We start from the raw sequence: 12,286 nt of genomic DNA on the forward strand, positions 1-12,286 counted from the left end.
TACTGAAGGGGCTGGGCACCACCAGCAGTCTCCGTGCTCAGGGGACACGGGATCACACGCAGGGGCGTCTGCTCTCATCCGGGGCTGTCGGCAGCGAAGAGGCTCGAACTCTCGGAGCTAGGGACAGGAGTGCGGCCTTCAGGGCTGGGGCTGAACAATTGCCTGAATCAGTTGTTCAGGCTCCTGACGGAGGGGGAGGTCTTCCGTCATCGAGGTGTAGGGAGTTCCCGCTCGGGCATTCTGGTGAGGGTCTGGGGTTCCCGAGGACTGCGGTTCCCAGGAGGGGGCTGTGGCACCGGCCTGCGTCAGGGTCCATCAGGTGGGTCTCCTCCAGAGTCAGTCGTAGGGAGCGGAGGCCAGGGAAGACTATAGGGCCTCTCCAATACTCCTCTACACCCTCTGTGCTGGGGGTCGGGGAACAGGCGTCAAGCTTGGACGGCGGGGTGGCTCTCGGCCGCCTCCTGCCATAGGGCCTGGCTACTGGCTGTGGCTTCCTGGGGGCATGGCTACTGGCCGCCAAGGCCTGGCTACTGGCCATGGCCTGGCTACTGGCCATGGCCTGACGGGGTGTATGTCTGCCAGCAGTCCCAGCTACACCTTCGGAGCGGCTACAGGCCGTCTGACGAAGGTGGGAGCAGCTACAGGCCGTCTCCCACAGGAGGGGTGTAGAGCAGCTACAGGCCGTCTCAAGGGGGACACCTTCAGAGCGGCTTCAGGCCGTCTGACAAAGGCGGGAGTGGGTACAAGTCATCTCCTCATTACCCTCAGAGCGGCTACAGGCTGTCTCCTTAGCGAGGGGCGAGTGGCTACGGGCCGTCTCTGGGGGTATGCCTTCAGAGCGGCTACAGGCCATCTGACGAAGGTGGGAGTGGCTACAGGCCCTCTCCTTCAGGAGGGGTTTAGAGCAGCTACAGGCCGTCTCAAGGGGAACACCTTCGGAGCGGCTACAGGCCGTCTGATGAAGGTGGGACCGGCTACAGGTCGTCTCCTCATTACCCTCAGAGAGGCTACAGGCCGTCTCCTGCAGGAGGGGTTTGGAAAGGCTACAGGCCGTCTCCGGAAGAACACCTTCGGAGTGGCTACAGGCCATCTCTTGGCGAAGATGGGAGCGGCTACAGGCCGTCTCCTTATTATCCTCAGGTTGGCTACTGGCCAATTCCTTAGCGAGGGGCGAATGGCTACAGGCTGTCTCAAAGAGAAAGACTCCTTCAGAGCAGCAGCAGGCCGTCTACTGAGGAAGGCGGGAGTGGCTACAGGCCGTCTCCTTTGGGGTGCTGGCAGGAGCTGGATAGGCAGCTCCAACCCTAGGCTGGTTGATGAAAGCTCGCCCGGAAGGTAGAGCAGTATTCCTGCTATGGCGGGCGAGCTCAGGGTCGTAGGGGCCTACTGCCCGGGCTGACTTAGGCCATTGTCGCCCTGAATCTCAGCATGCTGCTGCTGCTTCTCCGTGGGTTCCTTGTGGAGGTGTCCGGGAACACTATGCTGTATTCCTTGTGGGGGTGGCTGGGTGCTCCAGGGGGCACTATGCTGCATTTCACTACCGTCCGCTGGGAAAAAGTCACGTCCCCGGGACTGGAGGTGGTAGACTTGCGTATCGTGGGTGGCGTTGATTGGCTGTAGATGATGAAGGAAGGCATGCCACTCTGTGGTGGCGGTGTTCTCGTCCTTCTCTGTGTCACATGTGTGGAAGAGGGTGGATGCAGCAGTGGAGGAGTTGAGGAGTTGGAGCAGGTGGTGTAGTCCTCGGACTCATTGGTTGCGCCCGAGTGATGGTGCCATACAGCTCGTCCGATCCTCATGTCGGGAAATGTTGTCCGTGGTGTGGTGTGGTGCTGAATGATTGAAATAGAAGGCAGAGGTGGGGTTTTGTGCCGTGGTAATGCGGCGTAGTGTCTCTGGGGAGTATAGGTGGCTGGGATTTGGGCTTGATATACCATGAGGGTGAGATGGTTTAGGGCATGGGTGGGAGTGTGTGTTTACGGTGAGGCGGGTGGTGTAGAGGAGTGGGCGTATCAGGCGGGTGGGCAGGAGAGGTGGCCAGAGCGGGTGATGGTTGTTTTGACGGTTGGTGTAAGTGGTGATGTGGGCATGCGGGGTTGGCATGGGCATGAGGCACGTGGGGCGCGTGTATTTGGGCAGAGGATGGTTGAGGTTGGGTGTGGGGATGTGGTGGTGCGGTGGATCGGAGGGGGTGGGGCGGCAGTGGGTAGGGGCGGAGGTGGAGGTGTGGGGGCAAGGGCTTGCCGTGTGGTGCTGGGCGCGAGAGAGGGGGTGGTGGGTAGGGAAGGGGTGGAGGAGTGGCCAGGTGTTGGTGGTGCAGGTGACCTGTCAGGTGAGGTGTGATGCAGCGTGGCAGCGGGAGAGGCAGAAGTGATAGGGGAGAGGGAGGGTGAGGGGGATGGGGAGGAGGAGATGTAGCATTCGTAGGTAGAAGGGGGGGTGGCGCCAGGGTGGGGGGCGGGACAGGGCATGGGGGTGGGGCAGTGGGGGTAGGGATGCAGAATGGGTGTATGTGGCATTTTCGAAGGGTGCAAGGGGCCCCGTTGTAGTTAATAGTGACTTGATAGGGGTTGGGGACGCGGGTGACAGTATGGGGTCCTGTGAAATGGGGTGCGAATTTGTGAGGGGTGGGAAGCTGGGCGATCATGACATTGTCGCCTGGCTTGTAGGTGTTGGATGCTGTGTCGGGGCCAAGGTCTAAGTTGTGTTGGAGGTGGGCGCTTGAGATGGTGTAGGGGGTCCGTCGTGGGAGTGGAAGTGGGCGGTTGCAGATGCTGCTGAAGGGGCAGCAGGAGGGGCGTTTTTCTAAATATTCGCTCATATGGCGAAATTCCATCCTCCCGGGGGCAGGAGTTGATGCTCCATTGTACTATCACGATCCAAAGTTTCTTTACCCCCCTGAGTGGAGAAAGGTTGAAGCCAAGGTTGAAGAAATGACGGGCCACCGAACACAGGCCAGTTCATGATGGAGGGGTTCACTGACCTGAAGCTTGGGATAATAAGAATCACCCGGATGAAACACACGAGCCTATTTATGAATCACGGTATCATGAACCATTATTAGTCTTGTATACTGGCAGTGTCCGATCATCTGGTCTTGATACAACCTTGGCTTCGATCTTCTTCCACTCAGGGGGGGTAAAGAAACTTTGGATCGTGATAGTACAATCTTTACGTGGGCGGGCCAGTCATCATCCTCAATGGCTTCTATTCATGTGCAGAGCTAGTTCATCAGGGTATGATGGCTGCGCTCGCACACTGCATTTCCCTGTGGCCAGTAGGGGGAGGAATGGGAGATGTCATACCCAAAAATATTGGCTAGCTCCTCCCAGATCTTACTGGTGAATTCGGGCACGTTATCTGAGTGGATTGCTTGGGGAATGCCAAAGTAGGGGAAAACGTGCCGAAGGAGGCCGTCGGCTACTATGACAGCATAGTGTTCTTTTGCTGGGCAGGCCACAACGAATTTGGAATACGTGTCTATGAACGTGATAACGTATTTATAGCCTGATTTTGGGGGCAGAGGTCCTATTACGTCAGTTGCTAACAGCTGCCAGGGTCTGTGGGCGGTGATACGCCCAGAGGGTCTTGCGGTACATGTGATGTCTTTACCAAGGGCGCAGGCGCGGCAGCTTTGGACGATTACCTTGGCGAGGGCGGGAGGATTTGGTGCCCAGTAGGTATCATTGAAAATTTGTGGCAGTTTTTTTGTAGCCAGGTGCATGCCGTTCTAGGTATGAAGGTGTCATAGGGCATCAAGGGAGGTGTCAGGAGTTCGGAGGATATGACCGGGGAGGGTCAGAAGGTGGTTGCCCTGCCGATACAGCTTTTCGAAAAGGTGGTGAGGAATCCATGGGGGACGCTCCTTGCGGTGCCACTGCTGGAGAAGGTAGGGTTCCGGTTGGGTGGCATGGATAAGGAGCCGAGAGAGAACGTCCATGTTGGTATGGAGTTTACCGGGTCGGTATGAGATTTCGTAGTTGAATTCCTCCAGGGTTTCGCACCATCTGAGTTGGGCATTGTGGGTATCCGACTGTCGTAACCACTGGAGGGACTGATGGTCTGCAATGATGGTGACTTGGGTCCCGGAGAGATATGCTCGAAAGTGTTGGAGCACCCAAATTATGGCCAAGCATTCTCGTTTGGTGGCAGCATAGTTTTTCTCTGCCTGATTCAGGGTACGGCTGGCAGAGGCAATGATGTGCTCACAGCCCTCTTGGACTTGGGCTAATACCGTGCCTATGGCAAGGAGAGAGACGTCGGTGTAGAGGCAGAAGGGAAGGGCATAGTTGGGAAAAGCCATGATGGGGGCGGAAAGGATCTTGTCTTTGAGCTGCTGGAAGGCTGCTCGTCTCTTGTCCATCCAGAGGAATGGTTCCCCATTACGGGTCAGGTCGTGGAGGAGTTTGGTGATATGGGCAAACCCTTCCATGAAACGGAGGTAGTAGTACATTAAGCCAAGGAATGCTCGGATGCCATGAACGTCCTGTGGTGGGGGTATGTCCGTGATAGCACGGAGCTTGTCAGGGTTGGGAGATATTCCTGCCTGGGAGATGACATGCTCCAGGCAGCTAGGATGCATTTGGTGGGCATGAGTTTGAGGCCTGCCTGTTGGATCTTGGCAAAAATCCAGCAGAGGTGCTGCAGGTGGTCGGCCCAAGTGTGGCTGAACACAATGACGTCCTCTAAGTACGCAAGGCATATTTCCCACGTGAGACCACTGAGAACAGACTCCATCAGTCTGGAGAAGGTGGCAGGGGCATTGCAGAGACGTGCAGGACGTTGAACTCGTAGTGCTTCCCGTTCCTAGTCGAGAAAGTAGTTTTTCCTCGATCTTCCGGGCGAACGAGAACCTGTCAATACCGCGACTGGAGGTCCAGGGTAGAGAACCAGGATGCTCCATACAGGGAACCCAGGGAATTGTCTATGCATGGGAGTGGTAGTTACATCGTTCAGCCAGCGGTAGTCAACGCAGAAACGCATTGTGCTGTCTTTCTTTTTCACGAGGACGACAGAGGAGGACCAGAAGCTGGTGGAGGGGGACAGGGGCTGGTGGAGGGGGAGACGACTCCAGCTTCTATCATCTCCTGCACCTGGCAGTCTTCCTCTTCCTGCTGCTTAGGATTCTTCCATCTGGAGGGCTGTCGGATCGGCGGGCCCATCGTATGAATTTCATGAGCCAAGTAGGTGGTGTGTCTGATGTCTGCTGGTCCTGCCACGAACAGATCCTGGAAATCTAGGAGAAGGCGGTGTAGGGTGTCTGACTGATGGGCAGAGAGATGGTCCAGGATTGGGGGCAGGGGGGCTGGGGAGTGGGAGGGGGAAGGGGTGCAGGGCTTGACTTCTTCCATCTCTCCGATTATGAGCCCTTTCGGGAGGGTGAGGGGTGAAGGGGCTAGGTTAGCGATCCGGACCGCTGTACGATGTGGGAGAAGGAAAGTCGGAGGCAAAAGGCAGACCGAGAGGGTTCCCGGCAGCAGGAGTGGGGAGAATAGGATGGAGGGACCGGAGGGCCGATTGAGGGGTATCCAAGCTTCATGGTGCGTGGGAATGGTGAAGGCAGCAGAAACGGTGGCAGGAAAAAGGGAGGGGGGGGTTGGTGGGAAGTAGGGGGGGAGAAGGGAGGGGGGGATGAGTCTTCCAGCCGGGGCCGGGGCATGCAGGTGCAAACGGCCCGGGGGGGGGGGTCGGGTGGTGCATGGAACTGGAGCTGTTGGTTGTGGCAATCTATAGTGGCGCCCAACTTCTGCATCAGGTCCAGCCCCAGGTACCCGTCGTAATTCCGGTAGGAAGATTCGAAGATTATAAACTGGTGCTGGGTTGACACCGGTTGGTAGGTGTCGACTCTTAAGGCCCGTGTCTCCCCACGGATGGGCAGGGGGCCATCCCCCACGTCCACAAGGTGAGCAGCTGTGGGGCGGAGTGGGCCAAAGGTTGATATGGGGCGGGAGAAAAAGTGGCTATAAAGGCAGGATCTGGCCGTTCCCATATCAACCAGAAGTCTGGCTTTCACCCAGTTCAGCTTCATCATCTGGTAAACTTGGGAGTGATATTTGGGGGAAATGGCCCCCGCCACCGTGGGATGGTGCGAGGGCAGGCCTAAAAATCCAGCTGTCTAGGGCCTTCTTCTTCTTGCTCTAGCTCCTGTTCCCCAGGATTGGGCTCCTTCCCAGATAAAGGTTTGTCCTCTATTGCCTCGTCCTCCAGAGAGAAGACTTTGTGTTGGCCTGGGATGGTAGTTTTCCTACGTGCAGCCTTCGACTGGTCCCAGATATCGTGCAGAGGGCACCTTGAGCTGAGCACTGAGAATTCCCAGGGATTCACTAGGATCAGGTTGGGGTTCTCCCTGTGGGGGGGACGCCGGTGTGTGGGGTGTACCCTGGGTGGGCTAGGCGCTGGGGTGGGGCTGATACGGGGCATGGATGGATGTGGCTTGACTGGGGGAGCCAGAATCTTTGTGGGAAACTTTTTCACCATGTTGATCTGCTTGGGTGTAGGGCGGGAGGTCAGGAGGCGCCATATAAGCTGGATGTCTCGATCCATGTCTCCAGTTGGGTCATGGATCGTAAAGTGTTCCTTTACAACACTGGGGAGCACTCTCAGGAGAGTGTTAAAGATATGTTGTTCCCAGGTTTTGTCATCTGTCCCTGGGTAGCCAGCGGCGGTCTTGCCTATATTAGGGTATCATCTAGATTGCCGTCAAAAGTCAAACTATCCAGTTGGGATAGTGCCACCACTTCCCCTAGTGATGGGATGATGGCTTGGATCACGAGTTTAATGAAATTCTGCCAGGTGAGCTCCGGAACGATTTTTGGTGATATATTGGCTGCCGCTTTGCCCAGCAGTGGAGGTGTGACTGCAATCTTTTGTTGGTCATTTTCAAACCCGATATCTAGTAAAGGTTTGATGATCGCCAGATATGTGTGAACATCGTACTGTTCACGGTCTAACTTGGGCAATTGCATGTGCGGATTGGTTGCCATTTTTCCCGTATTTCCTGACTACCTCTCTTGTATGCCTGGGTCAAGAACCACTGCTGTCCACCAGTGTAATGCTAGGTGTTTTATGTTCGGCTTCCCACATTTAAAGCACCTAACGTGTAGCAGGGTCCTTTTCGAAGCTGGGGCTTAGACAAATAGGAGAGAGGTAGGACACAAAAACATGGGCAATAACATTACTTGTGTATTACTGAGTCAGACAAGGGGAAAACAGCAGATATTACAGACACGATATTCTGGGTGATCATAAACTCTCATAACTAGATAGGGTGAATATTATCTCGCAGGATACTGTCGGGAAAATATATTGAAACAATATTCGAGGCAGAATGTTCTAATTTAGTATAGTCCAGGGTCTTTACGTGCATGGGGAGGCTAGGGCTATTTCTCACAAGGGGAGGGTGTAAGGCACTGGGGTCTAATTGCGATTTTAGTACTATGAGGCAGAGTTTGATGGTAGCATGTTCATTTTGTTATTGTCTGTTGTAGGGTCACTTTTGGTCAATTACTGTTACTTACTCCACGGCCCTGGTATTGATCTTATCACTGTATAGCCCTTCACTGTTCTATCTTTCTCTCCAACTTTTGGTCTATCACTGTAAGTTCACTATCCCGCCTCACCAGTATTGGATCACTGTTATTACACAGTCACAGTCATTACACGAGTAGTTCTTCCGGCACCAAGGGCGCAGTGGAGGGGCCATGCAGCTCCATTACTGACGGGGCTGGGCACCACCAGCAGTCTCCGCGCTCAGGGGACACGGGATCACATGCAGGGGCGTCTGCTCTCGTCCGGGGCTGTCGGCGGCGAAGTGGCCTGAACTCTTGGGCTAGGGACAGGACTGCGGCCCTCAGGGCTGGGGCCAAATAATTGCCTGAATCGGTTGTTCAGGCTCCTGACGGAGGGGGAGGTCTTCCGTCGTTGAGGTGAAGGGAGTTCCCACCCGGGCATTCTGTGGAGGGTCTGGGGTTCCCGAGGACTGTGGTCCCCAGGGCTGGGTGGCGCCGACAGGAGGGGGCTGCGGCACTGGCCTGCATCAGGGTCTGTCAGGTGGGTCTCCTCCAGAGCCAGTCGTAGGTAGCGGAGGCCCGGGGAGACTATAGGGCCTCTCCAATACTCCTCTATGCCCTCTGTGCTGGGGGTCGGGGAACAGGTGTCAAGCTTGGGCGGCGGGGTGGCTCTCGGCCACTTCCTGCCGTAGGGCCCGGCTACTGACCGTGCCTTCCTGGGGGCATGGCTACTGGCCACCAAGGCCCGACTACTGACTGTGGCCTAAGAGGGTGTATGTCTGCTAGCAGTCCCAGCTACTCCTTCGGAGCAGCTACAGGCCATCTGACGAAGGCGGGAGTGGCTACAGGCCATCTCCTGTAGGAGGGGTGTAGAGCTGCTACAGACTATCTCAAGGGGAACACCTTCGGAGTGGTAATAGGGTATCTGACGAAGGCAGGAGCAGCTACAGGTCATCTCCTCATTACCATCAGAGTGGCTACAGGCTTTCTGCTTAAAGAGGGGCGAGTGGCTACAGGCCGTCTCTGGGGGAATGTCTTTGGAGTGGCTACAGGCCATCTCTGGGGGAATGTCTTCGGAGTGGTTACAGGCCGTCTCTGGGGGAATGTCTTCAGAGTGGCTACAGGCCGTCTGACAAAGGTGGGAGTGGCTACAGGCAGTCCGATGAAGGTGGGAGCAGCTACAGGCTGTCTGATGAAAGTGGGAACGGCTACAGGCCTTCTCCGGAAGAACACCTTCGGAGCGGTTACAGGCTGTCTGGCGAAGGTGGGAGTGGCTACATGCCGTCTCCTTATTATCCTCAGGTCGGCTACTGGCCGATTCCTTAAAGAGGGGTGAGCGTCTACAGGCTGCCTCAAAGAAGAAGACACCTTCAGAGTGGCTACAGGCCGTCTCCTGAGGAAGGCGGGAGCAGCTACAGGCCATCTCCTTTGGGGTGCTGGCAGGAGCTGGATAGGCAGCTCCACCTCTAGACTGGTTGTGAAAGCTCGCCCGGAAGGTAGTGCAGTATTCCTGCTATGGCTATGGCGGGCGGGCTCCGGGCTATAGGGGCGCATGGCCCAGGCTGACTTAGGCCGTTGTCATCCTGAATCCCGGCGTGCTGCTTATGCTACTCCATGGGTTCCTTGTGGGGGTGTCCGGGAGTTCCTGGGGGCACTATGCTGTATTCCTTGTTTTTACCTAATTGTATCTTTACAGGAATGAGTCAAGCTCGTACTGTCCCGTGTCTTAAACCATATTTATCGTACATATCCTTAAATTTGTGAATTGTTTTGGCACACACTATTTCATTCGGTAGTGCATTCCATTGATCAATTGCTCTGTTTGGGAAACTGAATTTCCTTACGTCTTTATCACCTCTCTTCTTATGCAGTTTTTTGCAGTGTCCTCTTGCTGATGCTTCTCCATATGTTAAGTAATCATTTATGTCTATTTTCTCCTTCCCTGATATGCACTTATATAGCATTATCATGTCACCTCTTTTCCTTCTCTCCTGTAGTGTTGGTAGATTCAGTTTATTTAGTCTTTCTTCGTAGCTTAGGTCCCTTAAGCTTGGTATCCATCTTGTAGCGGCCCTTTGAACTTTTTCAATCTTGTCTATGTGCTTTTTGAGATGAGGACTCCAGACTACTGATGCATATTCCAGGGTTGGTCTAATCTATCTATCTATCTATCTATAGCCCGACGCCCTAATCCCGCAAAGGGTGGCCGCAGACAAAACGCCTCCAAGTCACTCTGTCACCCACCATTTGACTCCCCTCCCCCCAACTCACCCCCCCCTCCCTCATATACCTCTCAACTCCATCCCTCCACCTCATCCTCGGTCTACCCCTCCCTCTCCCTCCCTCCACCTCACCTACATACACCCTCTTAGTCAGTCTTTCATTCTCCATTCTCTCCACATGTCCAAACCACCTCAGTGTATTTCTCCTAATCTTTTCAACCACATCCACATCTACCCCACAACGTTCCTTCACTTCTTCATTCGTCAACCTGTCCCTCCACGTCACTCCACATGCTCCTCTCAAGTAGCTCATTTCCACTGCTCTCACTCTTGACTTCTTCCCCTCTTGCAAGGTCCAAGCCTCGCTTCCATACGTCAGGGTAGGGATCACAATACCATCATGCAGTGACTTCTTAACTTCCATACTCACCTCCCTATTTCTCATCACTGCTTTCAGTGTACCAACAACCTTTCTTCCCTGCTGTACCCTTTCACGTACTTCATCCCCCAAAGTTCCATCCTTACTCATCACACTACCTAAGTACTTGAATGCACTCACATTCTCCATATCCTCACCATCCAACCTCACTGCACACTCTGTGACTTCATTCCTCTCAAACACCATAACTTTACTTTTGTTTATATTAACGTTCAGCTTCCTCCTCCTACACACTGTCCCAAATTCATTCACCAAACCTTGCAACTCCCATTCATCTTCACTCAACAATACTGTATCATCAGCAAACAGCAACACCGGAAGCTTCCAAATCTCACCCTCATTCATTAGGGCCACCCCCACATCCACTGCCCTACCTTGCACCTCCTTTACAACCCCATCCATATATATATTAAACAGCCATGGAGACATCACACACCCCTGTTTCAGTCTCACATTGAGATCAAAGAACTCACTCAGCTCACCATCCACTCGCACCGTAGCCCTAGCTCCTTCGTACATACTCTTCACAGCACTCAACAATTTCCCCTCCACTCCATATATTCTTAATACCTTCCACATACCTTGCCTATGTATTCTGTCATAAGCTTTCTCCAAGTCCATGAAGGCAGCATACACTTTCCTTCCCTTCTCTAGATACTTCTCCACTAAACATCTTAGAACAAATATCTGATCTACACACCCTTTTCCCTTCCTAAATCCCCCTTGTTCTTCTCCAACTAGCTCCTCTGTCATATGCCTAACCCTATCAATGAGTATTCTACCATATATTTTACCAGTCACACTAAGAAGGCAAATACCCCTATGGTTACCACATACTTCTCTCTCCCCTTTTCCTTTGTACAGAGGAATAATTATACCTGATTTCCAGTCCTCTGGAACCCTTCCCTCTTCCCAAGCCAATCTACACAACTTCCATATCCACTCCACAACAATCTCACCCCCATACCTAAGCATTTCACCACACACTCCATCAATTCCTGGGGCCTTTCCCAGCTTAATCTTCTTCATCGCTTCCACTACTTCCGACCTACTGATCTCTTCCTCCCTCCTCTCATCTCTTCTTCTCCCAGCCATTCCCCAACCACTTATACTCACACTGCTCTCACTCTCTACATTCAACAAATCCTCAAAGTGCTCCTTCCATCTCCTCAATTTCTCTCTCTTCTCCACCAACAATCTATTATTCCTATCTTTCACTCCCCTACTATTTCCCCTTTCACACTGCCTTACTTTCTTTACCTCCTTCCAAAACAATTTCTTACTCTCCCTCCATTTCACACTCAGATTCCTCCCAAACTCTTCATCCACTTTCTTCTTACTCTCCTTCACCAGTCTCTTAACCTCCCTTCTGCTCACATATACCTCTCTCTTCTCTCTCTCATCTTCTCCCCTACCTCTACTCGCCAACCATTCACCATATGCCTTCTTCTTTTGTTCCACAGCTCGTTTCACCTCATCATTCCACCATGCTGTCCCTTGCACACCCTTGCATCTCCTCCTCACTCCACAAACCGCCTCACACGCTGCGCTTATCTCTTCCGTGAATATCTTACATACGTCTTCCACCCCTTCCATCTGCTCTAGCTCATACCTTCCCAATCTTTCTTCCACTATGCTCTTATACTCTGTCATTTTCTCCCTATCTTGCAATTTCTCCACTCTTCTCACAGGAGGTGCTTCCTCCTGTCTTCCCCTTCGTCTCCTCAACCACTTTCTTTGCAGCTCTACCTTGGCCATCACTAAGTGATGGTCCGAGACTCCATTCCCCCACCCTCTCCACACCCTTGCATCCAACACTTGTCTTCTCATTCGCTCATCCACACACACGTAGTCTATCATTGCCTTTCGTTCAACAAGTTCACCATCCATCCTCCTCATTACTCTCCATGTATACCGGTGGATCATCTTATGACGAAAGTAGGTGTTGGCTATTGCCAACCCCTTACCAGCACAGATGTCCACCAAAGCACTACCATTCCCATCTACTTCAGCTGGCACACCCCACTGACCAACCACTCCATCCACTCGTACATTCCCAACTTTGCCATTCATGTCTCCAATCAACAGCACTCTCTCGCTCCTCTCAAACTTGTCCA

The sequence above is a fragment of the Coenobita brevimanus genome, chromosome 112 (genome assembly GCF_032717465.1).
Source record: "Coenobita brevimanus isolate Jiangsu-jjx chromosome 112, ASM3271746v2, whole genome shotgun sequence".
NCBI lineage: Eukaryota > Metazoa > Arthropoda > Malacostraca > Decapoda > Coenobitidae > Coenobita > Coenobita brevimanus.